A 6,857-nucleotide genomic window follows, 5' to 3' on the forward strand; every position below is an offset into this window, starting at 1 on the left:
CTTCCTACTCTGAATCCTTACCCCCACCCCCACCCTAAAAAGTTAATACTTTTTTAATTTTTTTGAAAAAATTTTAAAAAATTAATTTTTAAAAGTAAATAAATAAATTTCTTTTTTTAAACAAAAAAAAAATAAATCTTGCTCCAACCTTCATCTCTCCCTAATTCCTACACCCCCCACACCCTCATCCCCTATATGACATATCCTCCCACCCCACCCCTCACCCCAAAAAAAACGTATATTTTTTTAAAAATATAAATTTATTTATTTTTTAAAAAAAAGACTCTTACCTCATCCTCATCCTTTTCCTACCCCTACCCCCCACACCCCGCTCGCTCCCAAATTATTTTTTAAGAAAAAAGTCTTTATTTTAAAAAAAACTAAAATTCTTTAAAAAAAAAAAAATTATATCAAACCCCATCCTAAACCCTATCCCCGACCCCTTACCCACACTCCTCCCTAAAAAATAAATTTTAATTTATAAAATAATTAAATTTAAAAATAATATTTTTACCCACCCAACTTTTCAAACCCATTCAAATTTATTTTCTTTACAAGGAGTAAATATTAATATGTTAATATCTTTTAAATTAAGCGGGTTAAATTGGGTGGTTCAAGACCCAACTAAATTTTTACCCAATTCAACCCAACTCATTTCAACCCAAAGTGAATTTGAATGGGTCATCACCCAACCCGATATCCAATTCAACCATTTAATATCTTCATTCTCAACCTAACCCGCATGTTTGACACCCCTAATTTCACGTGATGATCTCTTAATACTCTCATCATTTCTAATTAATTATCCTTCAAATTAAAATAAATATTTTTTAATATTTGATATTTTATAAAATTAAGATATAAATTGCTTATTTTTTTTTTACTTCTATCGCTAGTTATAAATACGGAGAGATATTAATATAGTACAAAAGAGAAGTATTAAATAGAAAAAAATAATAAATAAGAATAATTTAGTCAATTTAACATGTACTCTTTCCGTCTCATATTAGTTAGGGTGAAAATTATTTTATATATAATTATTAGATTGTTTACTGCAAGTTATAGCAACACTCATGTAGAATTATTGAATTAAAGATTTAATTGCAAGTTATAATAATTTTTTTCAAAAAAACAAATTCGTTTGTTACATATTTATTATTCAAATTATCTCTTTTTTTTTTCATCTTTAATATTTTATCTCTCCTCATTAACTCTTTTGATAATCATGGTAGAAATAAATTTGGGTTTCAGTAATTATATTTATTTATACTTTATTTAAGAAAATTTATTAGTAAAGTACAAAATATTTTCTTAAATTAAGGAGTAAAGTTTGATAAAAACCTTTTCTACATTTATACACTTTATTTCTTCAATTTTCATTATTGAAGATAATCATGGATTTCATCTTTTTATCATAATATTTCTTCTTACTTCTTTCATTATTGAAGAACTAGATGTACCATCATTTTTTCTTTTATTCTTGTTTTTTTTTTCGGTATGAAAGATGTTAGTATTCATACAAAAATAGATGAGATAGAATCTTGATTCAAAGAGATAAGCACATAATGTATGATATATGAACTGGTATCACCAAAATTGAATGTCACAATCCATAAATACCAGTTTATATATATATATATATATATATATATATTCCATACAAATTTCATATAAAATTGACATATAAGATATCACTTTGTAAACTGATTCCACTCGACTTATAATTTAAAGTATATCTTCTTGATTAAAGATACAATCTATTGAATTTATAGATAACTCGATATAAACAAAAAAAATTAAGTAAAATATCTATTAATCTATTCTATTCATATAAAAAATAAAATGAATCATTCGTATATAATCTGATATAAAAGATATAAAAGTTATTCAAAAAATTAAAATATAACAATTCATTATTGTCTAAATTTTTCATATTAATTGTCAAAAAATTTATTAAATACCTTCATTCTTCTTCTTTCAAAAATCAGAAATTAAATTCTGAGTAAAAGCTAGTATTATCTTATATTATCTATATTCTAAGTGAAACTCAAAATTTTATAATATTTCCATAAATCAAAATCAATGAACTCAGCGACGAGATGAAAGTCAAAGTAAATTTATTAAGAAAGAGAGTGCATAAATGGGAAGAAATTTTCAATCTATAAAGAAAATAGAAATTTAATCTCGTGTGAAGGAATTTCATCATTAAAATCGAAATCTGCAACTTGCTCAACCAAGATATTTTTCCTCTTATTTTTTTTTTTAGGGAATAACATATTTCTTCGATAAACTATCACTTTGCATGTTCAAAATAAATTGCTTCAACTGTGATGATTGTTAACATCAATAATTATATCCGAAATCAACTCACTTTGATTGGTTAATATGTCGTTAATCTCAACTTTCTTCTTCCTATTATTCTTGATTGAAGAAGCGATGAAGCAACCCAAATCAAATGAAAATTTGAAGAACTTGAGTTTCACATAAAATACTCAAATTGATATTTCATATTATTTTGAAGGACTACAATATCGACTAAAATAACAAAACTATATGAAAGATTTTGATTGAAAACAATATATGTTAGTTGGTATGTTGCATGAACAAGAATGAAAAAAATGGGGCACAAAGGCTAAAAGAAAAAGTAAGGTGCAAGGGCACTTCTTAAACCGCTTTCTAGTTGAAGATGGAGGTGAGCACCTAACAACGCATCTTCACAGACTAAGACTACGAGATCAACCATTTCATTCTGGGGTGACGGACGGATCGTACAATTCGAGCCATTTTTTTCTTGACTCAAAATCAAAATAGAAGCAGGTTTGAAAAAGGATCTTAAAGTGTCTAGGGTTGGGCTAGGAGGGTCTCTTAATGCCTTCTTTTTTCTTCTCATCAGAGTTATTTCACAAAGACTTGCCATGGTAAGGAAGAAGGGGGAACAAGCACACTTGGAGAGCGCAGTACAACGGAGAGTTGTATGCTGCATTCAGGAAGGATGAATCGCTCCCGAAAAGAAATCTATTGATTCTCTTTCAATTGGTTCTATTCAGCCTTCGATTCGATGATGCCTGTCTCATTGTGGTAGAATAGTACTCCACCTTTCTATTTGTTCTATTTGTTCTATTTGATTGTATCGAAAGACCCAATGAATTGGGATTTACCTATTGGTCCAGAGGCACATATAACAAACATTTCTTACGTCACTTCGACGATGATATCTCGTACCTATTTACCCAAATAGAATATTAAAATAGACAGAGTTTATTCCATTTTTCAGAGATCCTGTAAAAGTTGGTCCAAAAAGTAAAGTTCTCTCCGGTCTTTTACTAACAAGGTTTCGCCCTATTGGTCAAGTTTATGGCGTTTCTTATTAAAAAAGTATAGTAAAGCTTCTTGGGGGTTGAAATCGGCATTTTCTACCAAGGCAGGATGATCAGTAAAATGTCATTGAAATTGACAATAGCAAGAGTGTCGTAGCTCCCAGATTTGGAGATCCCTGTTTTCGAATTCGAGCAATCGATTATATTCCCGTTGATAGGGACAATTGTAGAGTTCCTTCTTTACTTCTGCACTCTCAAACTTCATGATTCAGGGAGCATTTCCTGGTCCACACCTTGAAATTTGTTTGATTTGATCGAAGGCAGAAAATAGACGAACATCTTGCAATAAAGAATGTTCTCCTACTCACAAGCATCGACTCCTGTTGGTGCGATCAACCACGAAAAGGTGTTGAACAAGAAGAAGCACAACACGTCTATTTTAAAAAAAGAAAAAGAAAACGGTTCAAGAGAGATCTAGCGTGTGATTGATATTTGTTATTAGCTGTAATCTATTCTAAAGGAAGGCTTATTTAATTTGTTATATAAAATCTGTAATTTTCTCGTTTGATGTGTTTATTTGATATTTTTATAAAATAAAAATTCTATTCTATTTTTATTAGTTATTTTTTAAAAAAACTTGCTATAAGCTGCAAACTAAAAAGATTTTCTATAACTTGCATTAAATAATCTAATGATGTATATTTAAGTTTTTTTTTTTCTTAGTTAGACATATTTCATTTTACATGATGATTAAAAAATCATAAATCAGAAAGTAGGAGGAGGAAAACATTTTCTAAAAAAATAAGTTGTTTCTTACTTATATTATTGTGTTTGTTATGCAATTAGAAAAATATTTTCTATAAGTATTTATATATATTTAATAAAAAATAATGAGAACAAATAAGGAACGAAGGGTGGGTAAGAAATTTTTTTAAAAACTTTTTTAAAAAATAAATTAAAAAATTAAATCTTTTTTTTGGGGGGGGAGGGAGGAGAGGGGGCTGGTGTGCGGAGGGAGGGGGGAGGTCAGAATAAGTGGTACGGTTGGGTAAGAAAAAAATTTTAAAACTTTTTTTTGAAAAAAATTAAAATAATAATTTTTTTAGGGGTGGACCGGTGGGGGGCGACGGCTAGTAGGGGTGGGGTCCGGGGAAGGATGTGAGGGTGGGATAGTAACATTTAAAATTTTTATTTTTTTGAGAAAGGGGGCTGGTAGGAAGGGGGGAGTCAAGTAGGTTGGGGGATAGTAAAAAAGTTTGAGCATATTTTAAAATATTAAATATTATTTTTGGAGCGGGTTGATAGGGGGTGGGGGTCGGAGTAAGGGATGGACCAAGAACAAAAATTTGAATACTTAAAAAAAAACTAAATATGTTTTTTGGATTGGGGATGGTAGGTGGTGGGGTGGTAGGGGATTGGGTCTGGGGGTAGGGGTAGGTTACTTTGAGAATTGTATGAATATTTCAATTGAGACAGAGGTTGAAAGAGAGTTTTGAAAAATGTTTTACTTACTTTTTGAAGGGAAGTCATTTTTCTTAGATTTGAGGAAAATAAGTTGGTTTGAAAAACATTTTTCAAAAGGTTTAAGCCAACAACCATGAGAAAATTGAAAAATATTTTCTAGAAAATGTGTTCCTTCGTACTAAACATACCCCAAGTAGAATGGCTAGTTCTATAGGTCAATTATTATTGGCAAAATAGCTCGGTGGACCCTTGTACTTGTCCGAGTTTGTAAAGTGAATGTCTCTACTTAGCCTTTTGTCATCTGAACCCCCCAACTCTATAAAAATCAACATTTTAAATCCTATTTCGATATGTGTAACACAATTACTGTGACATCAGCTTCCACATTTTTTTTAAAATTTTGCATTAAATTTTACGCCATTTTTAAAATGCCACATAAGAAATTAAATATTAAAAAAATATTAAATAAATTTAAATTATAAAAATAATTAATTTATTTTAAATTCCTCTCCAATTAATTTAAATTTTCAACTATAAATTCAAATACACAAACACAAAATTTTTTTTAAGTAATTAAACATCAAATTAAACACAATGAAAAATTAAAAATTTGAATTAAACATCAAATTCATCAAATTAAACACGGGGGTTGGTTCTAGTGGGGAAACACGGGGGGTGGGGGGGCTGATTCTGGTGAGGAAATGCGGTGGGGGTGGGGCAGGTTTTGGTGGGGAAAAAATATTTCTTTTCCCAACTAGAAGAAAAAACAAAAGCAATAAAGAAGATGATGATGTCAATTTTTGGTTAGTTTGATGCTCTCTGTTGAGATTTTCGGTCAAAAGGTCACCCGCTCTTGGCCACTAGCCACTCCTGAACAAATAAAAACCAGGTGTGGGACCTACTGTATCAGATCGCATGATCGTCGCCGTTTCTTCGCCATCTATTTCTTCTACTGGTGAGCTTAACGGAGCGGCAGCACCACATAACGCCCTAAGTCTGTACCCCAACCGCTACACGATGCTTACGATCTCGAAGGACTACAAGCTAACTCATGACTAATATCTGCTGTGAGCATTAAATAATCACACGGTAATACAAAAAATATTAAAACAAATGTGAAAATTAGGCTGAAGTTGCCATAAGGTTCACAACTGAAACAAATACTAAATACTGAAAACTGAATATCTGTTTGAAATACTCTAGTCTGAAAGCCTTTAACTGTCTGAATACGGAGTTAATGGGACAAACCCCCAACTAACTCTGCCTACTGAATGTACTGAGCTACTGAAATTCTAAAAGATAATATCGGCCTCAAACTAGAAGGACTTACCACTAAATCTGTTGTTGATAATCCGGGCTGCTAAGTGCGGTCAGGAGCCCATCCGTCTGAACCTATGATATAAGATATCATAGCGCAAAAGAAAAGTATGTGTCAGTATTTTGAATGTACTGGTATGCTAAGTGAGATAGGCTAATATGTATGGGTTCATATGCATGAACAATAATTGGCTGAGTAACATGATCATAACTGAATGAGAGTACATGCATGAATACGTAAACTGTAACTGAAGTCATGATAACACTAAATAATGAGTTCTGAATATTGATTAACTGATATCTCAGTTTATTAATATTGTATTACTGATAGTTGAATGACTGTTTCTGACAGTCCTAATTCTGAAGAACTGATCTAAGTTCTACACTAAACTGGGTGACTATATCTGACAGTTCTGAATCTGTAGAACTAAACTGAGTTTGGTACTGAGACTGAACCTGAAACTGAAATTGTGGGAGGTAATCATCTAACCGACATGCCCTTCTCCGAATGGATTGAGGTCCAACCTGTAACCCCAGTTGGAAGGGTGTCAGTACCGTGCCATGAGTACTAATACTGGCTGTGTGGATCTACTATACTGATGTACTGTATTATCCCGAAGCACTAAGGGTGTCAAGCCTGAACTGACGGGTGACCCCTGCGAGAAAGTCAAGCCTAAACTGATGGGTGACTTCTCATATCTTACGCTGGTTACGTAGTTCTGGAGTATAGGGACTGCTACTAACGACTCTGCCTATCTG

Source organism: Capsicum annuum, chromosome 10 (assembly GCF_002878395.1).
Source record: "Capsicum annuum cultivar UCD-10X-F1 chromosome 10, UCD10Xv1.1, whole genome shotgun sequence".
Taxonomy (NCBI): domain Eukaryota; kingdom Viridiplantae; phylum Streptophyta; class Magnoliopsida; order Solanales; family Solanaceae; genus Capsicum; species Capsicum annuum.